The 17507-nt window shown below is 43.6% G+C and overlaps 1 protein-coding gene across 1 annotated transcript in view; it reads left to right on the top strand.

Annotated features, from left to right (window-relative positions):
• Window positions 1–17507, top strand: part of FBXO10 (F-box protein 10) — a 195486-nt gene that overhangs the window by 52624 nt on the left and 125355 nt on the right. The window lies entirely within an intron of this gene.

The following is a 17507-nucleotide window of genomic DNA, read 5'->3' as shown; positions in this document are numbered from 1 at the left end:
CAGGCAGTCCTGCATCCTCCTCCTCCTGCTTCACCACCACCGGAGCAGGCAGTCCTGCCTCCTCCTACTCCTGGCGCCCTGTGTATGTAAAAGGATTGTCCTTGAGATTCAACATGGCTTGCATAGTGCAGGAGCTGGCTGGCTGGCATGATGCCGGAATGGGGAAAGGTGGGGTCAGTGGTGAGCCCTGGGCTATACACATGGGGTGTGAGATGCATGACATGACATAACAGGTAACCCTGGAAGTTGGTCTGAAAAAGGAGTACACTATAAGAAGTGTTGGCAGGGAACACTCATTCCTCAGCAGCATGTTAGCATTTTGAGTTGTGATTATGATAGGATGACCATTTTGGGGTGGGGGTGGGGTGGAAGCACTATTTCTTTACATTACTTTCAAATCATGCTATGATATGCAGGACATCAGGCAGGACTACCAGGAAACAGTATCCACCCACCCCAGAAAGGGGGATACAGAAGTGAGCCATGTCATCTCATTCATCTCAGAGGAGGTTAGTTGGAAGTTGCAGCCACACTCATGGGAGGGTAGCTGCAACCTCAGGCCTTGATCTGGGACAGAGGTGTTATGACTTACTAGTTGCCTATTAGCCACATGGAAACTGATATTTTACAGGACATTTGCATTATTCAATAAATACATTTACAAATGAGTACAGGTGCCCTGTTTACAATACTTATGTCGAGCCCTGAGGTGCCATGGCACACTCCTGATGAGATTTGGGCTGTCCCACCGTATAGGGACTCCAGGTCCCTCCGAATTCCAAAACGTCTGCAAGATACAATTTTGTACACCAGGAGTCAGGGGATGGCCCTTCTTGCTTTCACAACACAAATTCATTTGGCAGCCAAAATTGTAGAGACACACAACACTGATGATGATGGGGGGGGGGGGGGGGGGGAACATTACATTGGTACAGGTGATGTCATTGAGGTGGACATGAGGGCAAAGAGTACCGTTTGTGTGCAGTATTGTAAGGCTGTGGGAATGGTTTCCTTTCTAGTACATAGATTCTATTAATGAATGTGCATCACCTTATATGGACGCCCATGCGTGATGGATGTCCTTACATGCACATTTCCATATATGGACGGGTCAGCATGTGGATGTTTATGACGTGCATGGACCGTCGTCACGCGTGGGGCCTTATTTGGATGAGTACGTGTTCACACGTGCGGAGCCTTCCTTATATCGATCATTATCAAGTGTGCAAACCTCTTCATATATACACAATAAAATATGTATGTTCGTTATATTTCCCATAGCTGCATTGTTCCGCAAGTACAGTGCATGCAGTTGTGGACATTCAGATACGGGAAATATAAGGAACATTCATAAGTGTAAAGTACAGTGACAAGGACGTGTTTCTCACAGAACTTCCGAAGGACGTCCCTCTTACAAGCCCGCCGTCCTTCGGTGGGCCTAGTAAGATGGATGTCCTTCGGCAGTTCTGTGAGAAACACATCCTTGCTATTGTACTTTACACTTATGAATGTTCCTTATATTTCCCGTACCTGGATGTCCACAACTACATGCACTGTACTTGCAGTACAACCAGGTACATCAAAGAAGTCCATAGTATAGTAATAAGGACATCTTTCTCGTAGAACCGGCGAAGGACGTTGATATGGCAAATTGGCAAGTACAGTGAAAGTTTTAGGGACGTCCTTTCGCAGTTCTGGAAGATGGGCGTCCTTTTTACTATACTTTGGGCGTCCCTGATTTGGGCGTTTTGCACTGCGATAATGGAATGTCTAAGGACATTCATACTATTTTTTCGATTATACCTACCTGATTTTGGCCGACTTCGCGAGGATGTCCTAATTCATACTTGGACGACCTTTTGAAAATGCCCCTCCAAGTATCATAATGGGTTTGTCAAAAGATACTCATAAAACACATGAATTGAAAGAAGAAGGGAACTGCTACAATGAAAACATATTAAGATATCAAAAGAAAGATGAATATCATCACACTACATAATGTGGTTGATACAAAAGTGAATGGCCAGTTACTCATAAGCTGTGATTGAATATAAACTGGGTAGAGGTAATAAACAGTTAAAAGTTAACAGTTTAAAAAGATAACCAGTTACCCATACCTAATGTGTCTATAACACATGAACCTTAATCGACCACAGCAACTCTTTGTATCTGTCTCTCTGCCGGAGATGGCGAACGCCTCTACGGTACAATATAAGCCACATTGAGCCTGCAAATAGGTGGGAAAATGTGGAATACAAATGTAATAAATAAATAACAGAAACTAAACCAAAGGTAATTAAAAATAAGTGGTTAACAATAAGCGGTTACTGATAACCGGTTAAGACCAATATATTGGGCAGGTAGCAGGTAAACAATGACCGTGATTTGAAAATGAAAACGTACAAAAAAAAAACACTGGGGTGGCAGGAGACTGGCATACCAGTGTAACACAGCTGAATGGAAAACCAAAAGAAACTTAATAGCAGCCATTAAAAACAAAGTGAAAAGTATAAAAAAGAGCACAAAACAGTTCTAATATCAAGTATAAGAGATGTCATACCTTGATTCACAGTGATGAAAAGACATAAGCGCTGGAAACGCCATCATGAAAGCAGTATATAAACAGGCTACTGCAAGTGGTCGCCATCTTTAAATACATAATGCATGAACAAGTCATGCATATGCAAAGATAGAATCTGGCACTTGCCATTCCTGCTTGTCCCGAGTAAAAACATATAACTGTATAAAAACAACTGGTTATGGATATAGCCGGTTATAGATATAGCAAGTTATAATAAAAGCCAGTTATTTCTCATCCATGTAAAAATAAGCTTAAAGTAAACAAAAAGTCAAAAAAATGAAATAGAAATACCGAATCTGTAAACATGCTATGTTAACAATGGAACAATCATCATGTTTTTAAAAATATCTATATTCCATATCTGCATTTAAACCTTGTGGTATTAATGATCCCACGTTGAAAATACATCTCTGTTCCTCCCTTAGAAGATTTTTATCTGTGCCTCCACCCCTCCAAGATATTTTCATTACTTTGAAAACAAAGAATTTGAAATCAGCTACAAAATGATTGGAAGCATGGCAATGTTCTACAGGAGGTGCAGCACAATGTTCCTTCTAATGCAGCTTCTGTATTCTATAATGCGTGTTTTGATGCTGTGCTTGGTCTTTCCATCATATATCAGCTTACATGGATAAAGAACAATGTAGATGATGAAGGTTGTATTGCAGTTGGAGAAATATTTCAAATGATAGGTCTTTCCAGTCCTTGGGTGGATGAAACTGTTAATGACAAGAGCATGTTGACAAACGCTGCATTTGCCGCATTGTGCCCCAAATGCATGTCATCAAGCAGATCATTATGAGGTACAGGGAGAGAGCAGACCTTTTGACTTCATTTCCAATGGCTGATTGTCATTTGTGTCACCTTCTACTTCTCTTTGGACTACTGGTGAACGGATGTAGAGGTCTTCTCTCATGGTTTTTTTTTTTCCTGATGCTTGTTCCTTGTCTCTTTCCCCAGTTCACAATCTCTCCCCACGTTTTCTTCAGACTTGCTGCTGGCATATTCTGTTTAATACCTGTACCATGCAGCTCTTGGTAAGTTTCAGCTATGTGCTGCTCAAAATAATACTACTGTATTTTGACAAGAATGAGAGAGCACCATGTAGTTCAAACCTGCTGTGAGCTATGTGATGCTGGAAGAAAATAAAATAGCTATTCAAAAGTAGCACCGCAAACAGGTTGCTATCAGTGGGGTACGGAGGTGGGGGCGGTCTGCCCTGGGTTCATGCTGCAAGGGGGGTGCAGGTAGCAGCTGCGCGGCTGTCGGCTCCTCTGATTCCCTGCTCCCTCTGATGTTACTTCCTGTTCCAGGGCAGAGGGAGCAGGGAACCGGCGTAGCCAACAGCCGCGCAGCTGCTTCCAGCACCCCAGGAGGTAAGAGCAATGCACCCAGGAGAGGGGGGGGGTTTGAGGTGATGCGTGGAGGGGGGGGGGTGCACAGCAGTGATCTGCCCCGGGTGGCTACCGACCAATGAACACCAATGGTTACCATAGAAAGTATAGGGGAAGATTAAAAACTAGACGTTGGGGGGGGGGGGGGGGGGAGCCAGCTTGCTGGAGATGGACAGGATGGTGGAGGTTGACAGGGTGTCTGCTGTTTTGTCCTGCAATGGTCTTGGCGCTTACATTGACGTTTTTCTGACACTGGCCACTGCATGAAAAATAGCAAAGATCTCTGCTCAAGGGACTACTTCTAACAAATTAGGATTGGATAACAATATTATTAAACTGACACTGAATATCAAGGTTTTAGTTAGCTGGATCTGTTGTCTTTTTCACAATTAAAATTTAATTGCATTTCACAGGGTGGAGTAATAAGGGGATATAGATAACATTCTCCTGCTAGCAAGGGGAGATAGAATGTTGCAAACTCAAATCCTGAGATTCCCAGTTGGGAAAATTGGCTATGGTACTGTAGAGTGCCAAGTAAGACAAGATCCTTTCCTCATGAAGATAGTAAGACTACTACTTGGGGCTGATGCAGACCACCAGGCTTTTATTTTTATTTTTATGTTTTTTTTTTAAATCTTACCCTTCCTGTCAGTGCCTGAGCTAATCACTGCTTAGGCACTGACAGGAAGGGTGACATTTAACGATGAGCTGCGGATTACTGCCACAATTTTAACACCACAGTAATCTGCATACTCATTGCTTATAGTAATCCGTAGAAATTTTGGAGCATTAATTGTGTGGTAGAGCTGCTGCTCTACAGCAAAGCTTTCTGCATTGGCTCCCTAGTAGGAAAACTCTATCTACATTAGCTATAGTTACTAATTTCCACCATATGCTTAAGAGGGAAACAGATCTTTTTCCAAAATATTCTCATCTGTCTCTTGGCCCAGGATCCTTCCTTCAGGTAAGTCTCCAGTCTGTACTATACAATTAAACATCTCTGTTCGGAATTAAAGAATCTCACTTTTCAATAATTTATAAAATTCCCCCCCACCCCCCCCCCCCCCCACCCACCAACCCATCCTTTCCAGGTGCCTTCCCCGAGGGTGAGCAGTATATTGCCCAGCTCATTTCTTCAACAGAGACTGGTGTGTTCAAAATGTCCCTGTCCGCATCACTAATGTGGGGGAGAGTGAATTTCTGTATGTAAGTAGTGCTATCTAGACCCTTCGTACTAGGGGCAGAATAAAGGGCAGCAAAAAAACTCTTTGAAGGCCTCTCCAATATCTTTATCTATGTGTAAAACATAATCTTGACCCACCCGCAATAAAGCCATCCTTTTCATCTCCTCCCAGTTCCTGGCCAAAAGAGCCAATAATCAATCATGGTGATATAACTTATATTAAAAATAAAACCTGGTTTTCTGGGGTTTTTGATGGATTAACTCATTAAGCGTCAGCTGAGTACTGAGAAGTTGTAATTTGTTTTCTGTTGGGAAACAGCCAAAGTGAGGGGGGGTGGTTTTTTTTTTTTTTTTTTTTTTACTTGAGCTTCCAAGCAGAGGCGTTCTTTATCTTACTCTTCTTTTTGTGTGATGAGTATGCTAGAATTCCGCCCACCCCCACCCTCATAAGCAACTTTACCATTTCTCAAAAAAGAGTGGGGTCACTATAATTGCTAAGTGGAAAAATTATGCGTAGCTATAATCAGGAATATAGAAAAGTCTTGAAACTTGGTATTAGTGGCTAACATCATGGGATTGTGCCACTGGCTGGAGCCAGAAGCTTCAGACCTCAACTGTAATACCACCTATATCATGGCATGGTCTGAGAGTGTTTATGGGCCTATCTCTGCACTCTCAATCATAGGGAAAAGATCACAGGATGTCAATAGATAGTCAATGCATGATTGTGTAGAGTGGGCCATAGAGAAATGAGTGAAATTCAGCTCCTCTGGGTAAAGCACATTCCAGATGTCTAGCAAATCCAAAGTCTCTCACATCATTGGTACATGTTTAGATGAGATGAATTTTTCATGATTAGGGTTGTGAGATTTGGCCCATTTTGGATCATATATTCTGTTGCAATCCCTTCCCCCATCCACTAGAGTACCCCCTCAAAACTGTCCAAATGATTCATCAGGGATCTAAAAAATATGTTTATCATAAGCATTCGGGGCATGTAGGTTCCATAGTAAGAAAAGATGTCTATCAACAGTGACATAAAGGCATATTACGTCTAGCTCCATCCCTGGCTGCCTTGAAATCCGGGCTAAAGGCCTACCTGTTTGATGCTGCTTTCGGCTCCTGACTTGTAACTTTTATCTTATCCTTATGTGTCCTTCTGTCTGTCCTTCCCTTTTGTTCCTGTCTGTTTGTCCTGATTTAGATTGTAAGCTCTTTTGAGCAGGGACTGTCTTCTTCATGTTCAATTGTAAAGCGCTGCGTACAACTGGTAGCGCTATAGAAGTGATTTATAGTAGTAGTAGTAGAGTAACGTAGTAAGTGATGGCAGATAAAGACCTGAATGGTCCATCCAGTCAGCTCAACAGTCACATTCATCATCAATCTAAGATTAAATCAACAGTTTCCTACTTATCGCCAAAGGCAGCAAGTATACTGCAAAAAACAACAGAGAACAATCAGCATAGCAGTGAAGCCTAGTACCTAAAGAATGAGGCCACAAAGCCAGGCAATGTTAAGCAGCCAGCTATTAAACCAATCTGAGAGACTTGACAGAAAACTAATCTCTGCTGTGGAGTGTTGAATGCTAAGAGGACAAATTTCTCAGGTCTTTAAGTTTCTGCTCAATGAGGACACTGTTATCAGTCAGATTAAAACAGCACATTCCCTCAAACTCTTCACATCCACGATTGGCCCTAAGGAGCAACTAGTCAGTGACCAGGAGGTTTTGAATTACTGCTGTCCTTAGACTATGGGTCTCCTGGGTCAAGGTAGCAATAAGGGAAGAGGTGAGATTAATTGTCTTGTCTAGGGCACAAGCAAGATTTGTAAGTTCAATATGCACATGAATCACTAATCCAGGCACATCAACTAAGGAAGTAGCAAGTTCAAGAGCTTTAGCTTTAGAAAACAAATGCACTTAGGTTAATTTAAGACACCATTTTGTTTCTAGAACAGCAGCATGAAACAAAGCAAGCTGTTGGTTCAGCTGTACGGTTCGTCGCTTAAACATTTCAAACAAAGGATGTTTTAAAACAGTACAGTGTGGGAGCTGACCTGATGTGTAGAGTTGGAGAGCCTTGTAGCAGCAGTTTACGGAGAGCTGGTTGGGAGAGAACTTTGGTTCCTGGGTCACCGCATGGCAGGAAACCATGCCCCTTATAAGACAACCTCACTAGCTTTCTACTTCTTTGAGTCTCCATGCTTGCGGCTGTGCGGCCTGCGGGGCACGTGAACTAAGGGGTGCGAAACCAAAGGGGATCCGTCCCTTTTGTGCCACTTTGCCTGTTACAATGTTGAAAAGGAAGGTCAAAATGAAGGTGCCGTCAGCTCTGGCAGCTGCTGTGAATGGCCCCATGGATAAGCACTTATCAACTCCTGCTCCGCTGAGTACTATATCTCAGCTAACTCCTCATCCCAGCCTCCACGTTTGGAGGCATCATTTAGCCCCATTGAGAGGGCACTTCCCCAAATTCCTGGAAGCCTACATGACACATCTCTTTTAACATTACAAGAACTTGCTATTATTAGTGAGGTGAATGAGAAACAGAGTTCCTAATCTGTTGGAAAGAATCTTATTCCATCACCAATATCCTAACCTATGAACTCAGCTGGAACATCGGTTTCTGACCAGGCTACCAAAAAGAACATTTGGACCTTACTTTCTAGTAACAATTTGTTACTGAAGGGTATGACTGATAGAGGTATATAAAATAATGAGTGGAGTGGAACAGGTGGATGTGAAGCGTCTGTTCACGCTTTCCAAAAATACTAGGATTAGGGGGCATGCGATGAAACTACAGTGTAGTAAATTTAAAAGAAATCGGAGATGGTCACGTGATGCACTGAGAGCGCCAGCAGCATAGCAGCTGAGCTCCGGGATCCCCGCTCCTTGTTTTGCCTGAAAACAGCAACTAGATAAAATTCCGGCAGCCTCTGACCTGGTGAGTCGAAGCGGGAAGGTGTATGGACCAGTTCTTAGTCTCCATGCCAGCGGGATCTACAAAAAGAAGTGTTCGGACTGAGAAAGGAAAATCGCCGCCTTTGCTAGCGGTATCCAAGATGGCGGACGGGGAGCCGGGAACGCATGCCGAGTTTTCGGAACGACAGCTCGCGCAGATTTCAAAAGTCATAGAGCTAGCCTTAGAGCCCCGATTCGAATCCCTGGCAACCCAGTTGAGCAAAATGGATGCCAACATCGCGGAAATCTCGAAGCGCACGCAAGACCTAGAGCAACGAATGTCCGACATGGAAGACACGTGGGCTACAAGCGCGCCAAAGATAGAAGAGCTGGAAGCAAAGATCAATGTGCAGGCTGAGAAACTGGAGGACTTAGAAAATAGGGCCCGCCGCTCCAATTTGAGGCTGGTAGGCATTCCAGAGGCTGTGTCTGAAAAAATGCTGGGACCCATGCTGAAAAATTGGCTACAAAAGGAGTTTGCACTCTCAGACAGCAGAGGGGGCCTCTGTATCGAACGGGCACACAGGCTCGGAAGATTCCAAGAAGGCAAGAAGCCACGAGTTGTGATAATTAAAATACACAACTTCATACACAAAGAGGAGATCATGCATGGATACAAATTAAAAAGAGACACCCTGAAATTTGAGGGAAATGCAATCCTGATTTTCCCAGATTATTCAGCAGGGATACAGGAGAAAAGAAGGAGATTCCACCCTATTTGTTCAACACTAGCAGAAAAGAAGATTCGTTTTGCTCTGTCCTACCCAGCAGTTTTAAAAATACAAATGCATGGGAAATGGACTGTCTTCTCATCAGAAAAGCTGGCAATGGACTTTCTGAACAAAGAATTAAGTGACCAGACACCACCCACATGAGGGAAGACAAGATGAGCTGAGAAGGTTGGATCACTTCTGAGAAAAAGTGCGGACTGTTGGACATTGAGAAGTAGAGAGTGAGTGCTGAATGACTGATTTTGTGGGTAAGATATGGATTAGATTGCTGTAAATAGGATTTGACTGGGAGAGGAGGGGGGATCCCAGCACACGAGTGACCCAGGTGACGCTTTATGGCGGCACACATAGTTGGCATTAGAGGAGGGGATAAAAGGGGGGGATGGGGGAGGAAGGGGGGGCGGGAGGGGATGGGGGAAAGTTCAAGCAATATAGTAGGGGTGTCCTGGTGGCGGGTAGGACCGTTGAGATCATGGGAGATAATCAGAAAGGAAGCGTGGGTCGCTGTCTCCTGGGAGTGGGGCTGGGCTCCTGGGGGATCCGATCAGAATGGATTCTATACAAATATGCAATAGAGAATGGTGATGCCACATGCTAACCAGTTAATCAGAATTGTTTCCTGGAATGTCTCTGGCATCACATCCCCCATCAAAAGGTCTAAAATATTGGCCCAGCTTAAACATCACAAAGCAGACATCACATGCATACAAGAAACTAAGCTAACTGATATTGAACACGAAAAACTGAAACAACAGTGGGTGGGAGATTGTTATTACTCCTCATCAGGAGGGAAAAGAAGCGGGGTAGCGGTCCTCATCAGAAAAGGGCTCCCATGCCATACAGAATTGATTCACTCAGATAAAAAGGGAAGGGTATTATTACTGAAAATAAATATACAGGGGCAGATGTTTTATTTGTGCACGATATATGGGCCTAACTCTCAAGCTTCCCCCTTTTTCCAAGAACTAATAGCACTGGGACTAAAGTACACAGATGCGCCATGGATTTGGGTGGGAGATTTTAACGAAGTCATGGATCAGCAAGCCGATCGATCGGGAACGAGACGATCGGAAGAGAGGGAGGGGGTGCTAGACTCTATGTGCACGGCTTTAACCCTAGTGGACCCATGGCGGCTGACCCATCCCCTCACAAACGATTATACTCATCAATCTAAGGTCCACTTAACCTGGTTTCGACTAGATTATATATTAGTGGCCCATTCATTGTTCCCACGCATAACAGCAGCAGAAATAGGCCCCCTGGAGGTATCCGACCATTCGATAATTTGGGTGGATGTAGATTTTGCTGGCCCCAGGAAGTGGGACAGGTTATGGAGATTCCCGTCCTTTTTGTATAAAGATGAGAACTTTGGGAAGTACATTAAAGAGCAGTGGATGGCCTATGTGGATACCAATGCAGAATCCTGTGAATCCCCAATAGTGTTTTGGGAGGCATCAAAAGTGGTCCTTAGGGGGAGTATTATAGCATACATGAGTGCCAGGGGAAAGAGAATTGCAGCGGGAATAATCAGACTAGAGAAGGAGTTGAGACAGGCGAAAAACAAATATCTGAAGACCCCATCGAAGGAGCATAGGGACGCCATGGTGGCAACTTCAGTGGCCCTCAACTCCCTTATACATGACCAGACAAAGAAAAGGCTGTGGGTGAGGGGGATGAGATTTAGACGATTTGGGAATAAAACAGGGAAGATGTTGGCACAGGTAGCCCGCGCACAGGAGCGGAAGAGGTTGGTCACGTCAGTGATATCTTCCTCGGGAACCAGGATAAGGACCCCAGAGGGTATAGTGGAGGAGTTTCACGCATTCTTTACCAGGCTTTATGCAAAGGGGGGAGAGGAAGAAGAAACCCTGGTACAAGATTACATAGATGACGCAGGGATGCCCTCACTGCCGCCCGGCGTCTGCGAAGGGCTCTCGAGACCTATACAGATGCAGGAGATACAACAGGTGCTTAAGTCATTGCCACAGGGCTCGGCGCCGGGGCCGGACGGCTACTCAGCAGAGTACTACAATCTCCTGCCAGCGGATTTTGGGGTGTCATTATTAGAATATTATGAGGAGGTGGTACAGAGAGGGAGTTTTACCAGGGGAGAGAACTAGGCCTGGATCACGCTAATACCCAAACCAGGGAAGCCAGAGGATCGGGTAGGTTCTTACAGACCCATATCGCTCATCAATGTAGACCTCAAGATTTTAGCCCGGGTACTGGCAAACAGGCTAGCACCTCACTTGACTACTTTGATAGGACAATATCAGGTAGGATTTGTAAGGGGGCGACATTCCGTGCTTAACGTACGGAAGGTCTTGTTAACTATTGCCCAATGCCGTGCAAGAGATACTCGTCTTTTACTGGCAAGCCTTGATGCTGAAAAGGCTTTCGACAAAGTGAGATGGAGCTACTTATTTCGGGTACTGGAACATGTGGGGGTGTCTGGCTGGTACTTAGAAGCCGTGAAGGCTTTGTATGCGACACCCACAGCTAGATTGCTAGTAAATGGGAAGCGATCTGATCCATTGGAGATACAGGCCAGTACTAGGCAGGGTTGTCCCCTCTCCCCTCTGTTGTTTCTCATGTACCTAGAACCGCTTCTCCGTACGATTGAACAGGACCCCGGGATACAAGGGGTTACACTCCCGAGCCAAACAGTGAAAGTGTTGGCCTTCGCAGACGATCTGTTTTTGACGTTGACAAGGCCCCAAGAGTCACTAGGGCGACTGATCGAAGTAATTGAAGAGTTTGGGTTTCACTCTGGGTTTACACTGAACACTAGCAAGTCACTAGCCCTACCCTCAGAACCAGAGATAAAAGAGACATGGGAGGGACCCTTCCCAATGCAATGGGCGCAGGAGGCAATGACGTACCTGGGGGTGAAAATTCCACTCGATTTAACCCGCATATATGCATTAAATATGGAACCCTTAAAAAGAAAGGTGGAGAGTGCTTTGGGCAGGTGGCAGGCGCTTCCCATATCCTTGATGGGACGTGTGGCCTTATATAACATGATCTTGTTTCCAATTTGGGTCTACACCTTCCAAATGATGCCCATGTATCTTAGAGGAAGGGACGAGAAGTGGCTAAGGGGAAAACTAGCAAAATTTTTATGGCAGGGGAAGAGGGCCCGGATGACAATGCATAATGCAATGTTGCCCCGGGAGAAAGGAGGTCTGGGAGTGTTGGATTTGCGCCTGCTGTCAGTAGCTGGTGGGATTCGACATCTCTCCGACTGGTTCCGAAACACAGAATATTTTTCTCTTACACTATCTGAACTACACTGGTTTCAGGAACAACATTTTGCAAGCTGGTTACAGGCTCCCGGGGGACAGGCACAAAAGTTAGGTCCTGTAACCCCGATATTTCAACCTCTGAGACATGCCTGGAAATGGCTCTGTAAATTTTGCAGGCTTAACCAAGTAAGTTCCCCTATGCTACCCATTAGGGGGAATCCCCAATTTCCAGTGGGTAGTACTTCACGGGCCTTTCAGATTTGGGCAACAAAGGGAGTAAGATATGTGTACCATGTGGTGAATGAACAGGGAATAATAAAAACATTTGCGGAACTTTGTAGAGAGTATAAACTACATGAGGCAGACTTGTTTGCATACTTACAGTTACAGCACTACGTGCGGACCTTGCCTAGAGAAACTTTGACAATGGAAACATGGGAGAAGTACAATGAACTACTGGGCTTGGACGCACAGGCCAGAGTCCCGCTGAAATATTTCCATGCGCATTTGAGAGAACATACTAAACTAGCAAATTATTCTGTGGTGTTACAACAGTGGAAATCAGAACTTGGAGTACAACTCACACAGGAACAATTGGAAATGTGCATTAAGCGGATCTACAAATTAACCGAGAATGTGTGCTGGCGGGAAACTTAATATAAATTTATTTTTCGATTGTACATATCACCGCATAGAGCGTACAGAGCCACGCTGAGAGACACTGACTCCTGCCCGAAATGCGCCCGCGCAAATGCACACCTGGGCCACATGTTCTGGTCCTGCCCAAAGATACATGGTTTTTGGAAAAACTTGGCAGAGCATGTATCGGACATGTGGGGAATTCGATGGCACCACTCTCCCAAACAACCTTTCCATGTATTTACTGTTCAGGGCCAAGCGCCGACTGGCATAAGGGCGTTCCTCCAGAGGGCAACCCTAATGGGGAAGAAAACAATCCTACAAGTGTGGCTGACAGAGGAGCAACCCACAGTCAGTTGTTGGAGATCATTGATGATACAAATGTGTGCTTTGGAACGGCATAGCATTACGGACCTGGCATCAGAGGCAGGAGACCTGTTCTGCAAAATTTGGTCCCCCTACTGGGACACCCTGACACCAGTTGCTAGGAGCAAAATTTTAAATGCTTGAACTGGGGGAGGGAGGGGAAGGGTGGGAGGGGAAGGGAGAAAATCTGGGTAAGTTGAATACGAAGTGTTAACACACATGGTTGTAGCATGAGATGTTGTTTGTAAGCACTGTGTTTCGAAAACAATAAATATGATTATTAAAAAAAAAAAAAAAAAGAAATCGGAGAAAATGTTTCTTCACTCAACGCATAATTAAACTCTGGAATTCATTGCCGGAGAAGGCGGTTAGCTTGGCAGAGTTAAAAAAGGGGTTAGACGGTTTTCTAAAGGACAAGTCCATAAACCACTACTAAATGGACTTGGGGAAAAATCCACAATTCCGGGAATAACATATATAGAATGTTCGTACGTTTGGGAAGCTTGTCAGGTGCCCTTGGCCTGGATTGGCCGCTGTCGGGGCCCTTGGTCTTTTCCCAGTGTGGCATTACTTATGTACTTATAAGTTATTAAATTGTTTCTTGGAACTGCTGAGAAAATGAGTGAGGTAGATGGTAGGCTGAAAAAGTTTGAGGAAACCTATGATGCTTTCTCTTCTTAATTATTTTCATTGCAATCTTTTGGAGCAGCAAGGGTTAAGGACAATTTGATTCTTCATAGACATAGGAGCCAACTTTTCAGAATTATTGGGAGTTCTAAGCCCAGTGGAAATAACCCTTCCTTGGACACATACATGGAATTTTCTCAATATTAGTCGGTGCCTATGTTCATAGGCATGTAGAATTTTTGGAAAATTTCCTAAGGAATAAAAAACCTTAGATGTCTTTCACTGGAAATTTTGTTTCAAAATTATCTTAAACAAGTACTGCAGATGGCACATGTGGATAATATGTTATTGTCTAAATTGTATTATATTTCTAGTTCAGTTAATGATTCATCACAGGGGGAGAGCAAGCTCTTAACGATCCTACAATTGCTAATTTGATCCAATTTCTTGAAACCTCTCAGAATGTTATTTCCTCTAGGGCTAATTTGCTTGTCATGTTTGCTACAGAAAAAGATAACCTGTCAGTTTTAAAAGCTTATTTCTTTAAGAAAGAGTTATTGTATTATGGTCAAAAGATTACTATTTTTCCTGATGTATTTAGAGCTACTTAGCTCAGGAGACAATTTTTTCCACTAAAACCCAGAGTATTGGTGCAGCATTTTTTCTGCGTTTTCCTTGTAGATGTTGAATTTCTTATCAGCAGGTCAATTATGTTTATACCAATGTTTCTCAGTAGGAGGCTTTCCTTTTGATTAAGTGAATACGTGATGATTTTTTTTTTTTTTTGGGGGGGGTGAGGGGAGAGGAGTGTGAATATGACATACTATAATGCCCTATAAAATTTGTAATTTTCTCCAGTTCCACACATGTAGGTTGGCTGCCCATAATGTGGTATATTATTTAAGTTTTTTCTTCAATTGTTGGTGATGATGGAAATGTTTCTTTTGTTATGTCATGGTACCTACCAACATAACGGATTACACAAATATCCTTGAATGTCTAGACCCAAAACCCGGGGAATACCTAGCAGATCGATCATGGACCAACTTTGACACGCTTTCATCAAATGAAATCTCACATTGCCTCAGAAAATACGCCAAATCGCAATGCAAACTAGACATTTGCCCTAATAGTCTAATAAGATCCACACCCAAACAATTCAAAACAGACCTCACGAACCACGTAAATTACAGACTCCAAAATGGGCTCTTTCCCACGGATAAAGGAAACATCCTACTTACTCCGCTACCGAAAGATGCTAAGAAAAGCACAATGGACCTAACCAATTATCGCCCAGTATCACCTATTCCACTTATAACCAAACTCATGGAAGGCATAGCGACGAAACAACTTACTGATTACCTAAATAAACACTTAATCCTGCACGAGTCTCAATCAGGATTTCGGTCTAATCACAGCACCGAAACTGTTCTAGTGTCCGCAATGAACTCATTTAAACAAGCAATTGCAACTGGTAACAACATACTCCTCCTACAATTCAACATGTCCAGCGCCTTTGACATGGTTAATCATGAAATACTTTTACATATAGTAGAATACTTTGGAGTAGGAGGCACAGTTCTCAAATGGTTCAAAGGATTCCTGACCACAAGATCATACCAAGTAACATCGAATGCGGACAGATCACTCCCATGGACACCTGAATGTGGAATACCCCAAGGATCCCCCCTCTCACCAACTTTATTCAATCTAATGATGATACCTTTAGCCAAACTTCTAGCCAATCAAAACCTCAACCCCTACATATATGCAGATGACGTCACAATTTACATCCCGTTCAAACATGATCTAAATGAAATCACCAACGAGATCAACCAAAGCCTCCAAATAATGCACACCTGGGCAGATGCATTCCAACTAAAACTTAATGCAGAAAAAACACAATGTCTTGTACTTACCTCACAATATAACACAAAAAAACTTCTCCACCATAACCACACCATACTGTTCTCTTCCTGTCTCACAAAACTTGAAAATTCTTGGAGTCGCTATTGATCGAAACCTCACTCTTGATGCCCACGTGAAAAACACTACGAAAAAGATGTTCTACTCCATGTGGAAACTCAAAAGAGTAAAACCTTACTTCCCGAGATACATCTTCCGTACCTTGGTAGAGTCAATGGTAATAAGTCATCTGGACTACTGCAATGCACTGTAAGCTGGCTGCAAAGAACAGACTATCAAAAAAACTCCAGACTGCCCAGAATACAGCCGCCAGACTCGTATATGGAAAAACTAAATATGAAAGTGCAAAACCCTTAAGAGAGAAACTTCACTGGCTCCCACTTAAGGAACGCATTGCATTCAAGATCCGCACGATTGTACACAAAATCATTCACGCAGACGCCCCAACCAACATGTTAAACCTCGTGGACCTACCTCCCAGAAACGCCACACGATCATCTCACAAATTTCTCAACCTGCACTTCCCCAGCTGTAAAGGACTAAAATACAAGCTGATGCACGCCACCACCTTCTCTTATATGAGCACGCAATTATGGAATGCATTACCCACAGACCTGAAAACAATCGACAAAACAACTATCTTTCGCAAATCTCTGAAGATATATTTCTTCAACAAGGCCTACAATGAGAACTTACAGCCCCACTAATCCACTTCAACAACCCATTCAGTTATGAAAGCCCACCTTCTATAAATACCCTAATAAATCCCTTCCTTCTTCATTCTTCCCTTAATTAATCTCTACACAATACTAACTGTACCTGATATGCTGGAATAATTATGTTAACAATACTATGTAAGCCACATTGAGCCTGCAAATAGGTGGGAAAAAGTGGGATACAAATGCAATAAAATAAAAATAAATATGTATTTCTATTTTCTTTCTTTTTTTTTTTTGGAAAATATCTTTATTGAATCAGAGAAATTCATAAAACAGAATGCTGCAAGAGCACTACAACAGAACGCATTACAAAATCAAAGCAGAATACACACAGGCAAAATCATTCCGGTCTTCCTAGTTGCCAAGATGAGGATTAGCTCCCCCCTCTGATTCATGATTTATTGATTTTTTATTTTTGCCCCCCACCTTCCTTACCCTCTCCCCCTTCCCTCCCCCTCCTTCCACAGGGACACTCAAAGAGTAACATCCGCAACAGAAGTCTCTGACACATATAAAGAAACATATCTGCTCCATATATCACGGTACTGACGGTGCCCCATTGAGGCAGAAAACTTAAGAGAAGTAAGCAGCCAGCTTGCCATTTCCCGCATTAAACCATGCCATGCAACTATTGATGGAGGACCCGGATCAACCCAGGACTGTAGGATGCATTTTTTGATAAGGAAGGTCGATAATAGCACAAATTTGCACCGCGCCTCCCTGAGACACTTCTGTAATAACTGAGCCACACTACCCATCAACACTACCGAGTAGGACCAATCAAATGTGCAACACAAAGTATTCTCAATGACTCCCAGTGCTCTGGTCCAAAATGAGGACAGCGCCAGACACTCCATAAAGGAATGCAGGAAGGTACCAGCACTCGCCTGGCATTTAACACACAGATCACTCTCCCACATCCCCATGGCTTTCCCTCTCTGCTTGGTGATATGCACTCTGTGTAGAACCCTGAACTGGATATCCTGCAATGCCACATTAGGTGTTACTGCGCTAACGCTTTCAAATGCAGCCCCCAGCTGTGCCTCCAAAACACATTACACAACATCCCGACTCTATTGCCCAGCTAATTTCGTCCTGAATATACTGATACCACTGGGAAAGTCTATTTAACTTGGG

This window comes from Microcaecilia unicolor, chromosome 2, assembly GCF_901765095.1.
Source record: "Microcaecilia unicolor chromosome 2, aMicUni1.1, whole genome shotgun sequence".
In the NCBI taxonomy this organism is placed as follows: Eukaryota; Metazoa; Chordata; class Amphibia; order Gymnophiona; family Siphonopidae; genus Microcaecilia; species Microcaecilia unicolor.
This window is presented reverse-complemented; position numbering and strand designations above follow the sequence as displayed.